Source organism: Agelaius phoeniceus, chromosome 7 (assembly GCF_051311805.1).
Source record: "Agelaius phoeniceus isolate bAgePho1 chromosome 7, bAgePho1.hap1, whole genome shotgun sequence".
NCBI classification, from domain to species: Eukaryota; Metazoa; Chordata; class Aves; order Passeriformes; family Icteridae; genus Agelaius; species Agelaius phoeniceus.
This window is the reverse complement of record NC_135271.1, coordinates 47,855,383-47,871,761: the sequence shown is the minus strand read 5'-3', so window position 1 is coordinate 47,871,761 and position 16,379 is coordinate 47,855,383. Positions and strand designations below refer to the sequence as shown.

The window sequence follows — 16,379 nt, the reverse complement described above, 5'->3', positions numbered from 1 at the left end:
AAAAAAAACCAACAACAACAACAACAAAAAAACCAGCCAAAAAACAGGTCAAATATATAAAACATTTCTCCAAAATATGTATTGTTGCTGTTTTCATGTGTTAAGTTTGACACTGAGGCATTGTCTCTGCATGCAGTTTTCAGCTTCTGTCACGATCTCTGCATCACTCCTCAAATTTCCTGCTTGGAAACTGGATTTTTTAGAATTTTTCTCATCTGCCCAAAGGCTTTACCCTGTCCAATAAATCTACTGCTGATCTCTTCAACATGGTAAACACACTCATCTTCTCACAGGGCTGGTGGGTCTGTGTCTGCAGAAGCACAGAGGAGGTTGTGTATGTTAGGGACTTCAGCCTTGAAACTGTTGTGCTGTTCTTTAGGGGATAGATTCTTCCTTCCTTTCTCCCACAAAGCTGTAAGAGAATAAAAAGAAATTACCCTTCATTGCAAGTCGATTTGTGGGATGTAATGGCACAATTTAGAAAGGAATATTGCAGACAGTGAGACCACTTGGATTAGAAATCTTGAATCAGTTTGTGGGGCTATATATTTCCATAGCACTGTGTTTTGTTGTGTGGGGAATTTAATAAGAGATGTAAATCTACAAACTGCAATGGTATCACCATAAAACATAAAAGATTCATGTATTATAAATAGGTATGACAAATAAATTATTTATGTGAATGTATATCTATGTGTGTGTGTGTGTGTGTGTACATGAGCTCACGTTCACTTTCCTTTTTGAAATAATTAGTGGCAAAGTCTTTTATTGAGCATTGCCCTATGACCTGTGCAAGAGCTTTAATGACATTTCAACACAAAGAGCTGAAGGTAGAGCCTGCTCTGTGCTGAACTGGAGCATCTCAGACTCATTAACGTGGGGGTCATCACAAGGCACGTACAGAACAAAAAACTCCCAGCCCAAGGAGGCTGAGGATCATTCTGGAAGTGTCCAGGTACCCCCAGGAGCTGCAAGCCAGCAGTGTGCAATGATGTAAAGATGATGTACAGCATTTCACAGGCTGCCTACATCACTGCTCAAAATGCTTCTGCAGGTAAATCTGAGTTCCATCAATCTGCTGCTCGTGCTGCAGCAGGTTTTGGCAGCCACGGTGACAACCTGACTGTGATGACTTCTTCTCCCAGCTCTGACTGACAACATCCCTCCAGGAGCATGTGTCTTACTCATCCCATGAAGTCACATGAACTCTACAGGAGCGCTTGCAGCTCTAGATCTCTCCTCAGGAACCTGTGCCATCTATAGATAGCTGGCTACACAACACTGGCCTATTTTTAAGCCGGGGTGGGACACTTCTAAATTAAGGCATGAGTAAAACGAAATTGTAGGAGAGCTCCAGAACATTAGAGAGAGAAGAAAAAAAAAAATCCTGTGTGACTTCAGTTATGTTATTAACTTTTCCACTTTTGCTGCAGAAGTTGTTTCTGTCAATATTTTACTTTAACGGTGCTGAACGGGAGGAAGGAGCAGGGTCCAAGCAGATGGCTGTCAGCAAACTGATGACGGCAGTTGAGAATTAGTGTCCAAATACAGTATTTAAAACTTGCTACAGTACATAGTTTCCTGCATATGCATGCCAAAATAAATCTGGTTTGGAGAACCTTTCAGGATCTTAATTTTATTTTTATTTGGAGCTTATTCTATTAAGAATAAGCAAACAGGCAGTGTACCTTAGCTTAGCAGGAGGGTTGGATCCATGGAGCAGTGAGTACAGAGCTGGGGGAACCACAGGGACATTTCCAACCTTTATTCACTCCAGCTATTGACTTTCTGAACATCCCTGAGTACCAGAGCGAATGATAACATTAATAACATAAATAGTATTAATTTCTAGCCATTTTTGCCTACCTCATGCACACACATTATTAAAATCCTTCCTTCTCTCTCCAGCTGTGGTTTTTTTTTCCCCTACAGATAATCTTCCTGAAGGAATGGGTAAGGGATGGGTGCCATCACAGGGGGAATATCTGATGTCAGGCTTCAGATCACTCGAGGCACCTGAACCAAAAGCATTTTTAGCAGGGCAGGAGAGCAGCAGGTAGTGGCTGTTCCATTCTGCACACATTTTTGGTGTAAGAGTGTGACTAATCTCTTGGTTTGGATACCTGGCTGCAGCGGGGTCAGAGCAGGGCCAGGCTGTCTGTGCTGCACTGAATTAGAGGCTTACATTCATTATCTCCCAATACCTCATTAAAACGACTTTAATGTGGTGAACATTTGATGGTAGACAAAAGCTTTAATCTTGTGAATATCAAACACACCTGTGTTACATTTCCTCTTGCGACCAGTTAGCAGAAACAGGTTAACAAGCTATTTTAACTCCTTAATCTGCTGAATTTGTGTGGAAACCAGACTTTCACCAGTCACCTGAGTTTGAACTCAGAAAAAAAAAAAAATCCTACATACACCCCTAATTTATCAAGCTCTTTTTTCAAACTCTGCCTGCTCTAGACACTTTTAATCATCTGTTTAATTTTGCACCTTTTTTTTTATCCTGATATATTATATGCAGGTTATACTTAAGGCCCAGATTTGCCCTATTTTTCTTCCTCATCTGACCTAGATTCAAATTTACACACTGTGAAATAGCTAATAAATCCCCATTAAGGTTGTAAAAGGTGAAGGTTCAACCAATGTGCAAGTCATCAAGTTCTAATGTAAAACTGAATGAGCCTTGATATTAGCAGCAGTCTCAAAAAGTGAGGCTGAAAGGCTCTACAGGTTTCCAGCTTTTTTTATGGCACCCTGTGCTTAAAGCACCTCACCTCTGACAACACTGTTAAGTCTGTACAACAACAGTGACAACAACAGGCCTTAAGGACAGTAGGAAAAAAAACATATTGACACTCCCAGAAAAGAAATATAAGTAGTTTTCTTTTTGCACTAGAATTCTCCCACCAAGGTATGTTTCATACTCCACACATTCCGAATATTTTGCTGCGAGAAAACACAGTTCAATAGATATTTCCCAGTAAATATTACAACCTCTAAACACAAAAATTCATATAAAAGCCCTCATAACATACATTTCTTCTGTGTATCTCACCGTGTCAGTGCTGCCCTGCTGAAATGGGAGATTTTGCTTTGCTATTGAGGTCTTGGAAAAGTGGTTTGTCAGTCCAACTGGAGAGTGCTGCTCTTTTTTTTTTTTTCCCACTAGCCATAGATAGTATTACAATGATTTACAGAGACACGCTGAAAGTAAATTATGTTGTAAATGCCTGTCCCTTGGGTCGAAAAAGAATCACAGGGAAAAAATGCAAAAAGTTTGAAATTCCCAACAGCAAAGGTTGACAGGAAAATATGGTGTTGTTTTTCTATGAGTAAAAGTAACTTTTATGTTGTGTTTTCCCATGAGAAATTATAAACTTTCAAAGGAATTTTAGTCTCTTGTATGCACACATAAGAGCAATTTATCTGGTATTGCCCCAGTGAAAACACTGTTAAGACTTTAAAGCTGTTAGAACTATGGCTGAACTTCATCTAGGCTGCTACTACTTATTTGTTCTTGCTGCCTCTTCTTGTCAAAACATTTACTCAGACTTCGAAGAGTTGCAAGTTGGCAACGTGTTAATAATATTAGAATGCATTTGTGTCCGCCATGTGGCCGCAATATTTAAGTAAATTCATCACTTATTTAATGAATAATGAATTCACGAGAGTAGCTATGGAGACATGGAACCATATGTAGTAAATTAAATGGGAACTTGTCAACGTACAGTAACAGTGAATGTCACCAAAGTAGTTGTGTCTGTTTTATAGCAGTGGTGATGCACTTACACCGAGCCTGGGATGGATTCCTGACTAGGTACAGGACAGCCACATTTTTTCACACCTAAGTTGCAGCAGTGATTTCTAACAGGTGTGGTAATAAAGTGAGAATTTACATGAGTTCCTCGTTGATGTGTGCAGGGAACATGGAAGAATCTCAAGTTTTTCAGGCTGTAAATTACTTAGCAGCATTTTGAAAAGAAAGGTAGAGAACTGCAGGAGTTGTTTTGTTTTGTTTTTTTTTTTTCCAATGGGAAAATGTCACCAAGGAATGGGGGGTAGGTGTTACTCAGCTCAGGTCTCATCTGCCCTACAGCATAATGAAAACTCCAGATATCAAGGATGATTTCCAAGCTAATTAACAGGGAAAATCAGACCTGAAGATCAGTAAAGGATATACAAGAAGCTCATTAACACGAAATCAAGAAAAGAGGGTGGTGCAAAAGTTCAGATAGCTAAATCCATCTCTCTGTTTGACTTCAGAGCCACAAGCAGTCTTCTGGACGTCATGTCAGTACTCACCAACTTAAGAGTGGGACTGTTTTGTTCCAACCCCCTTCCATGGGCTGGGACACCTTCTACTATCTCAGGCTGCTCCAAGCCCCGTCCAACCTCGCTCTGGACACTTCCAGGGATGGGGCTTCCATCCCTGATTTGGCAATATGCAGATAAACCGCGTTCAGAGTGCAAGAAATCTAATGATTAATGGGACTGATGAGCCCTTTGTAGCTTTGGGTAACCAGGGACCTGATCTTTGGTTATGCACATGACTAAAGAAGTTTCACCTACCCGAAAAACTTCTCTGGTGCAATCCTGTCAGCTAAGGAATTCAGGCTCTTCCAGTGAAATCTTCAGAAATGGAGGGAACTTCACATTCTGTGCTTAAGTGGTGTGTTTAAATGGAAATATCCTGCTGTTGATGTAGCTGAAGGTCCTTTTTTTGTGCACATGGGAATAGTTTGCTGCAGTCAATAAAAACAGATAAGACACCATATACAACACAAACACTGGAAAGGAGATAACACAGGAAAGGAGATAATTGTTAGAAAACTAGAGCAGAACTCGTAAAGATTGCAGCCATCTTTGTTTGAAATATATTAGAAGACCACATCCAGCTAAATCCCGGCTTAAAGTGATGTTTATGCTTCGGACATCCCCTGGGGTTTCAGAAATTTTTAAAGCTCTAAAACACTCAAAGACATGCAGCCTTTCAGGTCAGAGAAAGTTCCAGTCTTGTCACATTTCAGACACAAAGCTCATTTTTCCAGCAAAGAAGAACTCACTTTTAGGCTAACAACAGCGAGAACAAACATGAATAGAGTAACTGCTCACTGCCTCTCTACACTGAGCAACTCAGAGCCCACCTTCACAAAGACAGAAATCACTCAGCTGCCCCACTTCGCACACTTGGCTCCTGGGATCTTCCCAAGGCTCATTCCAGTGTAATTTTGGGGGTTCCATGTCGCACCTCCAGAAGTTTCCCGTTGTTTTCTCAGCCGCTGAGTTGCGTTCCATCCCGTCACGTCACGTCGTGTTGAGTGGCATTGCTGCCTTCAGAAATGATGGGATAGAGCGTGACTTGATGTGCTGTGAGTGATGTGACACGGTGTGACATATGTCATAAAATCATTGTCACCCATCAAAAAAAAGTGACAGATCAAATTCAAACAAAGCTCGCCATATACTTTTAGTGGCTACCCAATCAACTAAAAACAAATATTTCGAATTGCGAGCCAAAAGCGTGGGAGTGTGACTCATTTTTGGTCAGTCCTCACATGCCTAACTTGGCATTTTGCATTTCTTCCACTTTCCTTCACACTGTATTATCCAGTTGGTGGGGAGGAAACTTGTTCAGTTCATTTATATTATTCAGTCTGCATATTTGTCAGACCATTACTTCTAAATATGTTCTCCTAGTCCTTTTCACGAATTGTCCCCATTTACCTTCTCTTTCTTGATGCATTTGAGTTATTATCATGTTATGAAAGTAATAATGTACAGAAAAGGTTGAATTTGTCATCCTGCAACGTTGTACAAGCCAAACTATCAAGAACGAGCAGATAATTTTCTGTAATTCTACATCTGAAGAACACACCATCTATTCAAAAATATCACACTGCTTTATTTCCAGGCTACATATCTGCTCATTAAACATTTCTAATAAGGAATGTAAGATAGAGGGAGAAAATAAAAAGCACTTTTGCCTTGTAAATGAATTGCTGCATCTCTGACTAAACCAATATCGGAGTGGGAATAAGCCCAAACAGCTTTTCAGGACTGGAGTTGGAACAACTGGCAACATGCAGTAAGTGGTACCAGAGCATTACCATTGCTCTAAAATTAATGGAGTCAGGGAGTAAATTTCCAAATTTCCCCATGTCCAAAGGGGGAAGGCAGGGATGTGAAGGATGATGTGGGTGCGCTCCATCACTGTGATCACATAAGGGAACCCCGAAATGTCATAAAATCCCACTCGGATCTGTTGTCACTACTGCTGCCTGTATGGAAAATTAACACATTTAATTAACTGCCTGACCAAGGCAGCTGTTACCTTATATAAAACCTTGAACATCGATGCCCAGCATATCCCATTAGGTGTTCCAGTGTGCCAGTGGCATAAGACTGATTATCCTTTTATACCAAATAGCACAGCAGGACTCCTCTTGCAGCATGCTCAAGTCAAGATCTTCCTTAAATTCTTCATGGGGCATAATGATGCTCCAGCCCAAATTGCTTAATAATGTTGTCTTTCAGGACAGCCAAGAAGAGACACCATGCACAGCAAAGCATGTCCTGGCCAAAGCAACTCCTTTCTCTGCCTTTGTTCCTGACATCTGAAAGTATTGCTGCTGCCTCGGCTGTGGAAGCGTTTGGCATGTGATTTCCATTGGAATACTACAAGCACTATTTTATTTATATTCTGTTTCTATCATTTATGGCAGATGGTTACTTGCCTTAAATTTTTAAATAATATCTTGGCTGCAGAATTTCAAATTAAAAGTAAACTCCCTAAGTCGGAGGAAAGGGTAAGTTCAGTTATTTTTTAAAAAGTTTGGTGGATATTTTTTTTTTGGCAGTGCTCATCCTGTACATGCAAGTTTGCCTGCACTGAGCATCCAGATTTATACATTTTATTTATTTATTATTATTTATTGATTGATATTTATTTATTTTTCCCTGGAAATACTTTTCTCCTATAAATTTGTCTGCATATAAACTTCAATAATTAAACACTTGAAAGGTAAACCTTTTCTTCAGAGCTGAAATAGTTACAGGTTATTTCATCATAGAGGATGACATTTTGCACACATATGAACATTTTCTAGAAGAAATTCAAAATTTCAATCAAGATTTGGAATAGAGCAACCTCTAGACATGGAGAATTTCCACTCTTGATATTTTTGCTCTTAATTACCTTTCCAATCCCCTTTTCATGCTGTGATAGTCACAAATTAGACAAAAAAAAATTAGAGACTTCAAACTGCACACAGAAAAGGACAGGACAAGCTGGCACAGCCCCATTTGTTTCAGCAGAAAAATTCAGTTTTAATGTTTGGCCATTAAGCAATATTTTAATGTTTGGCCATTAAGCAATACCAAACTTGCACACAGCATTTTCTACCATAGGTTTCAAAGCACTGCGAGGGAAATAGAGCCCAATCCTGCAAACACTTACGTGTGTGTAACTACACATATGGGAATAATCCCAATAAACTGATGGGATTACTCGTGTGCATAAAGTTAAGCATGTGTGTAAGTGCTTGCTGGAGCTGGGCCTGAGGGAGAAAACAGGATTTTTGAACCATTGGTACAGTGGGTGTGAATGTTCATATTCCAGTTCTGTGCCTTCAAATGCTCCTCCCCAGTTCAAAAGTTTTGAAGGAAGAATTTGCCCTCTTTTCCATCAAACCAGGATATTTTAAGACTCTATGAACCATCCACTGTCATAGCACAAGCACCACTTCTAAGGAGGTCTCCATGAAGCCAAGCAAGCTTAGAGCACAAATACACAAAACCACAAATAACCTGAGACTTGTGTTGTGTTCCCTTCTCTCACAGATCCTTTCAGATTTGCAAATTTATGTAAACAAATTCAAATCTACAAGTTGTAAACTGTACATAGCTGTTATTCACGTGTTTGGGTTTTTCTTTTTTTTTTTCTTGGTAATCTCAGGTGAAAAGATTCCTGGACTAGATATTTGAAAACGAGAAGAAGCAAGCTGAAACTGAGTTATGAACTCAGTTTAAAAAAGAGCTCCATACGTAAAGAAGAAACAGTTCATCTAAGGTAGAGGGTGCAAAATTTCCTTGTGTAGGAAGGAGATAGTTTAGCCAAAAATATTTTCAGAAAAGAGCAAAAATATAGACAATACAATTCTCTGCTTGGAAAGTCTTATTTTTTGTACAGGGAACAGCTAAAGGAACCATCAACTTCGTGTCAGATAAGGAGACATCTTCTTGCCTAAAGCTCCTCTCCCCTGCCATGCTCCCAGTCAAGTTTCTTGCACATTGGGTTAGGAAAAGTTCAATAATGGGAAAGAAAAATCTTCAGGTGCAAAGTGTCTGACAACAATACCTTGGGGACAAAAAAGGAAGAATTTTTATAACCAAGTTCCCAACCAGAGGAGTGTCTAAGAAATCCCAGATAACTATTCCCACTGAAGTTCTCTGTACCTAATCCTGGACATATATTCTCAGCCAGGATTTCAACACTTCAGCTCTCAGGGTTGCTCAGAGACACATTTTCACAAACAAAGGAAGATCTGCACATCAAATTCCCAGTTCTGTATTTGGGAGATGTTAAGAACATCTCCTTCATCCTCCACAGGTCAAGACCTGGTAACTGAAACTGGAGAAACTCAGCTTATCCTTAGACCATTTTGTTATGTTTTCACTGAATGAACTGACAATTTATACCACAGCTTCTCACATCCTCTGGCTCCTGGAAATACCCATGTATTTAAAATAAAAAGCAAAATTATTAATGTTTCATTGAATCACTTAGGTCTAAAGATCTTTAAGATCATCAGGCCCACCATTAGACCATGTCCCTCACTGTCACATCCACACACATTTTATATTCCTCTGAGGATGGGGGCTCCACCACTGCCCTAGGCAGCTATGCCAGGGCTGGATAACCCTTTCCATGAAGAAACTTCCTGATTCCCAATCTAAACCTCCCTTGATGCAACTTGAGGTCATTCCTCTTGTCCCATTGCTTGATACTGAGGAGGAGAGACAACCTGGCTGCTCCCTCTTGTCAGGGAGCTGTGGAGAGGGAGAAGGTCCCCCTGAGCCCCCTTTTCTCCAGGCTGAGGTTCCCCCCAGCCACTTCTGGTGCTCCAGAGCCTTCTCCAGCTCCACTGCCCTTCTTTGGAGATATTGCTATGAAATAGCAAATAGAAACGTGTCTGTGCACGTAGGAATTCAAATACAACCACTTATATGTGGCATTTGAACCCTGATACTTCACCTTCTTGTCAAAGCTGTGGAGAGCAGCAGAGCAAAGTCTGTGACAGCAAAAAAAAAAAAAGAAACCAGGAGGACTATAACAAGCTTGACCCTTATATACTGCAGACATAAAGCTGGAAAATTGTGTGTGGTCTTCCTCTGTTGCCATACTCAAGATTTTTATTGCAAACACCTTCCTTCCAACATCCATTTAACATGAATCCATCTGTCAGGCAGTGTTTCCCACAGCAGTGTTAATGTGCATGTGCTCCCTTCCACTTTGGTAGTTCACACCTTTAACTAGGGCTGGAGCCAGAGTGCAATAAACAGCCTTCCACAGTTTTGAGTATAAAAGGCTCGAAATGTGAGAGACACTTCATCAAAAAAACAAAAGACCAAGACAGAGCAGTTTGGAGCTCTGGAGGGCACAGGGGGTGGTGGGGTTTAGAACCCTGCTTGAAAATGCCTCTCCTAAAAGGTAAGAATTATGAATAATAGCTCAAAAAAGAGGATAGAAAATTGTGTCTGATGGGAAGGACACAGTCACAGTCTAAAAAAAGAAGCCCTCGCCTGGCTCCCAACCAGGTGTTGTGTCTTAACTTGTTTAAAAATACTTCTGGTTGTGTTTAATTAGTTATGACAAAAGATCCTCAAAGAATGTATCAGTTCAAGCCTTGAGTTTGCCTGCAATATTTCACCTCTGTTCAGGGAAAAAAAGTATCACTGAGATACAAAAACTTGAAAAAATACAGTATGAAAGTAACTGCCTTAATGAAATATTAAAAATGCATCAGGAATACTGTTCTGGCATTAAAAATAAACAATAACATTTCTTCCTAGTTACGGTTCACTTCAATTCTTTAAAAATTAATTCTTACCTCTTTAAATATTTGATTAAATTAGATTTGGGTGGGTTATCGCTATCCACAAAATACAGGGTGCTGTGTATAAATTTGCTTTCTTCAGTCCCTGACATGTGCAGGCACGTTATACAGTTGTTTGATTATTAGGAAACTAAATCCAATGGCTCTGTTTTGGCAGTTTGCAAAATATATGCTATTGAATCTTGCCACTTGGAATGGAAATGCAGCAGTATGTTGGGAATCTCTAATAAAAGGAGAAAAGTAAAGCAGCAGAATTACACTATGGGATATTTGGGATTTTCACATCGTATCTTATCATGCTGCTATATCTCACATTCTAAAAAGGACACATTATTTTTAATAATGGTTAATTAGGATTTGGGGATAATAGCTTAGAAATCATAAGAAATTTCTGGGCATATAAAGTCCATTCTGTTCTCAATGCACAAGGATTTATGAGTATAACTACTTAGATAGCAAGGGGAGAATAAACCTTCCAGCATGTCCTAGGAGAGGTAAGACAATAATTTCTCCAGCATTATGATAAAAGTAATTTAGCATGTCCAACTGGATAAATAAGAAAAGTCTCTGAATGAGCACAGGGGCTGCTACAGTTATAAAGCATTAATTTAAATGAACACCTGGAAGTGTCTAAGGCCAGGTTGGACAGGATTTGGAGCAACCTGGAAAAGTGGAAGATGTCCCTGAGCATGGCAGGAGTGGGATGGGATGGGGTGGGGTTTAAGGTCCCTTCCAACCCAAATCATTCCATGATTCCTACCCCTAGACCAGGTAAACCTTCCACTGGACCAGGTTATTCCAAGCCCAGTCCACACTGGTGGATGTGTAATTTTTGATGCATGTGTATTTTTTAAAAACATAAGCTGGTATGGCAATTTTTAACTCAAATCAAATATAATGAGAAATACAATGGGTTTTTAATTTCATGCTTTTTCCAGAAAAAAAAAAAAAATTGAGTTTTTTTGGACAAATAGGCTTTGAGGATATGGCTCTCTTCTATCAACAATATTGAAAATATTCAACTTAATCCTCAAAAAGCCAACATTAAAACAAAAAAATAAAGTCAACCTTCCCTTTAGATTAATATCACAATTTCAACATCTGGTTCCTGAGCATGTGTGATGGTTGTTTTGAAAGGATAATTGACTTTGTGGGAAGGTGCTCTGTTCATTGTTCAGATATTGTGGATGACACTTCCTCTCCCTTTGCTCCTCAGCCCACAGAATGCTCCCATCTCACACCCACTGGGATAGCACGGGGAATGCTTTCCTATAGGCTTAGACAGAAGGCTTGCTGTGAAAATCAATCATTCCCTGAGACTGTATAAAAAAATTAACCCAAACTATATAAAGAATTTTGTAAAAATTAATTGGTTGCAAAAGTTTAGGGGTTTTTTCATTACAAATTTAAAATGGAAATTTTTTTTTTTTTTTTAATAGATAGAATTTGGGCTTTTGCTAATACTGCATAGAGTATTACAAATAAAGAGATAAAATTCCTAGCTGAACTTCATCACTTCTACCTTGAAGGGTTGTTTCCCTGGAGGGTGGGGAGGCCCCAGCACAGGATACCCAGAGAAGCTGTGGCTGCCCCTGGATCCCTGGAAGTGTCCAAGGCTGGGCTGGATGGAGCTTGGAGCACCTGGGATAGTGGGAGGTGTCCCTGCCCACGGCACGGGGTGGAACTGGATGATCTTTAAGGTCTCTCCCAACCCATCCCATTCTGGAATTCAGGATTCACACTTTTTGTCACCTAAACCCGACTCCAGGACTCAGCTCCCTGCACTGCATCGTGTTGTTTTACTTTTCGCTTTTTTTCTTTTTTTTTTTTTCCCAGCATGAGATGCTGAACTTTAGAGAAAGATTGAGTTATTGGCAGGAATTGCTCCCACTCTCCAAGTAGCACAGGCTCCTCAAACTAAAATAGAACTAGAGTGGACTGAAGAGGCTGAACGAGGCATTTATCTCCTCTTGGCTCTGAAGTAGAGGCATCCAAATTACAACAGTGAAATCCGGAGGAATAGCAACTATCTTGTGGGGGAATGAGAAAGAAAGTGTCTGGAAAAACCATCCTGCAGATTGAACTCTCTTCCTGCTTCAGGAGCCATCCCCGGGTGCTTCAGCTCAACAGCTATAGACAGTGCTGAGGCACTCAGAGCAGTAGGGCAGGAAGCTGGGCACAGGCAGCAGTGCAGGAAAAATGTTTGCATGATTATATATGGGATCATCCAGGCTCCATTTGCATATTTTGATTTTGCTATTCACCAAAGTTGGGTCCCCGAGGCACTTTCTAAGGTCACTTGGGGGGCACCTGGAAGTGGCTCATGAGAGGCAATGGGGAGAGCTCGCCCCTGGCCAAGAAACTTGCCCAAAAGTGGAAATAAATCGTTCCTGTTTGGAAAAAAAAATTATAAAGGAAAGGGAAAAAAAAAAAAAAAAGCAGCTTTGGATGGGAAGACTGTTTCCACAGCCAAGAGGAATTATTTAAGTTGGCTAATACAACATGGCCAGTTGATCCTTTCCCTTTCATATTCCTGCTTGCCTGTCTGCCCCCTCCTTGGGAGCGTCTGAAGGAAGGGAAGGAGCAGACAGATGTTCCTGGCCTGTGCTGGTGGGGAATCAGGGACACATCTGAGCTCCTTGTCTCTCTTCAGAGCCACCCAGCTGGGAATGGTGACTCACAGCAGGGTCACGAGGGCCTTGCCATCAACCTGGGAAGATGATGGATTCCCAAAACATTTGCAACTGCAGAAGAAAATAAAAATGGAATTAAAAAAAAAAAAGACAAAGAAAAGGGAACAAATTTATGTGAAAGGAAAAAATTTTCACCAGCTTCTGCTGTTTTTTTTTTGTCTTTGGAGATACAGCTGGTAAGGAGATGGTTACCCTGTCCCCTGAGCTCCCAGCAATGGGACAAATTCCAGCCATTCCTTACCCACGCCTGCTTGAAGGACTTTGGACAAGTGACAGGACAAGGGGGAGTAGAATCAAACTCACAGAGGGCGGGGTTAGGTGGGACATTAGGAAGAAAATCTCAGTGGGCAGGCCCTGGCACAGAGAAGCTGTGGCTGCCCCTGGATCCCTGGAAGTGCCCAAGGCCAGGCTGGATGGGGTCTCCCAGCACCCTGGGACAGTGGAGGCATCCCTGCCATGGCAAGGGGTGGAAATGGATGAGCTTTAAGTTCCCTCCCAACCCAAACTATTCTGTGAGTCTATGAAAACTAAAGAACAGATTTTCTTTCCTTAAAGTATCAGCATTTATGAAAAGGATGCTCAGAGTTGTCAATGTCACTGTGAGGATAAACCCATGATAACTGAAATAACTTCATTAGCTTGTACTGTATGTATAGTTCGGATGAATAACAAGTGTTTAAAATTTTGTGGGTTTATTTAATTTTAAAATGGATTTAAAAGTCCTTGAGCTGCTGGAGGCAGCAGGATCCAGCAGGTCAGTGGGGGCTCTCTCTTAATTTTCCACTACCTTCAAGTATTAAAGGAACTGAAGAAGAGTTACCAGGAAAAAATTTCATTCAGTTCCTCACAGGACAGTAAATGAGAGGCACTGTCGAAAAACTCACACATGGCCAATGTTAATGACCCAGGATACAGCAGCTCCCCATTTTTTACCCTCCACTCTCCTCTCTGACTGTTGGTGTGTGAACACACCATAGGATTCCACCTTGTCTCTGCAGCTCTTATTTCCTTCATTCTCACACAGTACTTAAAATCAACATATAATTATTATTATTATACTTTTTTTTTTTGGAGAAACATATTTTTCTCCCAGAGAAGGAGGAGTTTATAATGTAGTATTTTCTGACAGAGTTCATTCTCAGATCCTTTTCCTTTTGCAGTGACAGGCAAGCTTCCTCTGATCCATTCAGAAATAAAGCACAAATGATATCACACCACAGTTACTAGTATTTCCTTATTGATATATTTCCTTTCTATGGTGTTTTCCCTTGGGACCGTTTTTTCAAACAGCATGTTCAGCTATCAGCAGGTTAGATTCAGGAATATAAAAATAGTTAAGACATCAGAACTTAAAGTTAGTGGCCTTTAATAGAAGTGCAGAAAAGGAACTGTGTGTCATGATACACAAGGATTAAGACTTTTTAAAAATATGGAAAAGACAAAAAGAGTTAAAAACGTTCTTCCATGTAATGAATCTGCAGGAGTTACCCCAACACAATGCTGAAGAGATTTTATGTCTTACCTGTTTTCTCTTTCCTCCTGATGGCCTGTCCATCCTTCCCACAGATACTCCTTCTCTTTCCTGCAACCAAAACTCACTTCAGTTTCTTTGTCCCACCAAAATCCAGCACAAACCCCCAAAACCTGCCTGCAACCTCCAGTCCCAAAGGCCATGAGAGGAGTGTGACCTTCTCTGCTTGAAGGAGTGGGGTATTTTAGCCTATTTATTTCTTTCATTTTGTCCATTTGAAGATGGGAATGTTTTCAGGGGATATCACTGAGTGCTGCATTCATCACCTGGCTTCTTGATGCAGAATTTTTAATTTTACTGGATAGTAATAATAAAGAGTTTGAAGTCAGCTCAGAGATCCAACTCTGTGTCTTCTGGAAGTGATCTAACTGTTGGATCAGTGTGTCCCTGGCACATTTGTAGAACAAATTCATATGTCAGCTTCCACAAAGCACTGGTAGTGCCTGAGCTTGCCAGCTCTGCCGTTCTACTGCAAATGAAACAAAATTCAGACTAAATCCAGCCTCTGCACCCTGTTCCAAGACTGCAATTCAAGCGTGGGGATCAGAGGCCACCTCTGCAATGTTGGTTCTGGTTAATCACAAGTTTAAATGGGCTCCTTTTTCAGACAAGGACTGGGTATTGTTGAAACCTTGCAAAAGAAGTACATTCCCTTGAAAAGAATCCATTCAATGTGCCAGAGACGTTTGGAGAAGTATTGATCTCTTGTGGTTTCCATAATTTTAAACACCTCCTGGATCAGGTAATCTCAACAGACTGGCACATCCACCTGGGCCAAAATTTCATGCTTTCTGTGTGTATATATGTTGCATAAAATGAAACGTGTTCACAACAGATTTGCTTAGCTGGCCCCACATTAATTGCTGCTGTGACTAGAGAAACTTCACCAGGCACAGACTTAACACCAGTTTTTATTTAATCAAGCTCCTAATTTGCATCCTCTACAAACTTTCAGCTTATGACGGGTTTGAAAACGCTGCCCTGTCCCTGGAGGATTGAAACATGATATTTTACAGGGCATGATAAATAATATTTTTAAAACTTAAATAAACAAGGTCTCTGAGTGTTTTCTCCTGAAAAGTTTTACTATGTTTATGACAATTTAAATATGCCTCTTGAGAGCCAAACCATGAAGATAAGGAATGCAACAGGGCCAGACAAGAGAGCACTGGCATTCTCAACACAGACACATTGTAAAAGAAGAAAAGCCTGACATTTGCCCCAATTTTGGATGACCAAAAAAACAGATAAATAAATTACTAAATAGGCTCATTACAGACTCATTCTGCTTTTTCATGTACCTACAGCAAAAAATGAATCACATTTTAATGCATGAAAACCAGGTGACAACGAATTTGAATCCGGTATAAAATAATGAGCTGCATTTTCATTTGAGATGTGTCAAAATAAAATACCACTGGGAGAAAGTGTGTCTTACTGAATCCTTTATAATAGGCAACATAACCAGCAATGTGTGAAACCAGAGAAATTCAAACCCACACACTCAGAATCACCTTTAAAAAGTGGTGAGACTGGGTTATCCTTTAATTCTTTTTGGCTCTTCCTCTTAAAGAGAGGAGAGCCCTCAAAAAGATTTTGGGCTCCACTAGGAAAACAGTTGCTTCATGGCAGATATTGGAATTTTGGGTAATGCAATGCCCACCACTGTGTACAAACCCAGAGCAGAGAAGCCTCAGGTTTTGGTTGAGCACAGTCAGGCAGATTTGAAACTCACTCTGATGTGACCAGCTGTATTTTGGGGTTTTGTACTTATTATAAACTCCACTGATTTTGCATGGGGGGAGGGAAAAAAGGTTGTGTTGTTCATGAACATGTAAACCAAGGATGAATGAAATACACCCATGAATCCCTTCTCTTGCCATGGCAGGTGTGTGACCATGGAATGCCCCACTGAAATGGAAAACAAACAAACAAAACCCAAAAAATTAAAAAGAAAAAATAGGGGAAAAAAAGGAGGTTTCTTTTCAAAGTTAACGGAATGAAGCAGAGGTCCATGATAAAATGAATCTA

At 40.3% G+C, this 16,379-nt stretch overlaps 1 long non-coding RNA gene across 2 annotated transcripts; it reads right to left on the bottom strand.

Annotated features, from left to right (window-relative positions):
- Positions 1-22: 22 nt before the first annotated feature.
- LOC143694541 (uncharacterized) lies at positions 23-14,678 on the bottom strand. 2 transcript variants are annotated; one of them, XR_013183113.1, is made up of 4 exons: positions 14,340-14,678; positions 5,154-5,340; positions 4,579-4,796; positions 23-412 (listed from the first exon to the last, which is right to left on the bottom strand). It is a non-coding gene; the product is annotated as an uncharacterized LOC143694541 (long non-coding RNA). The 2 variants fall into 2 exon arrangements; XR_013183114.1 differs by having other exon boundaries at positions 4,579-4,751.
- Positions 14,679-16,379: the final 1,701 nt, after the last annotated feature.